We start from the raw sequence: 433 nt of genomic DNA, 5'->3' as shown, positions 1-433 counted from the left end.
AGAAGAAGAAGAAGAAGAAGCATGACTATTTGAGATCAACAACCAAAGTCTACAGTCCTTGGCTTGTGTGAAACGTATGTATGTATCTTTGACTTGTGTGTGCTGTATTTGAGCTGTCTAGCAGTAGAAGTGACATGGATGAGAGGCAGTAAAGGTGCACACTGTGAAATGTCCAGTTCAGTGTATGTAGTGGCACCATTGGTTTGCTGATGTTTGTTTGTTTGTTTGTTTGTTTGTTTGTTTTGTTGTGGTAGGTCCAGCTGCTCATCAACTGTGAGATGGGGGAAGAGAAGTTTTGATGTATGAATACAGAGGGTCCAATTGGAGATGTCTTACCTCGAAGGACTATTTGGTGAGAAGCGTCTCACACACTTACACGTGCATCATGTAGTATGAAGTGTGTGAGGGAACCAAAGATGTGAGCATGTTTGTG

The sequence above is a fragment of the Seriola lalandi genome, unplaced genomic scaffold (assembly GCF_002814215.2).
Source record: "Seriola lalandi dorsalis isolate HSWRI2012SDOR001 ecotype SW California unplaced genomic scaffold, Sedor1 jcf7180002054966, whole genome shotgun sequence".
Classification (NCBI taxonomy): Eukaryota; Metazoa; Chordata; class Actinopteri; order Carangiformes; family Carangidae; genus Seriola; species Seriola lalandi.
The sequence above is the reverse complement of the archived record's forward strand: the minus strand, read 5'-3'. Positions refer to the sequence as shown.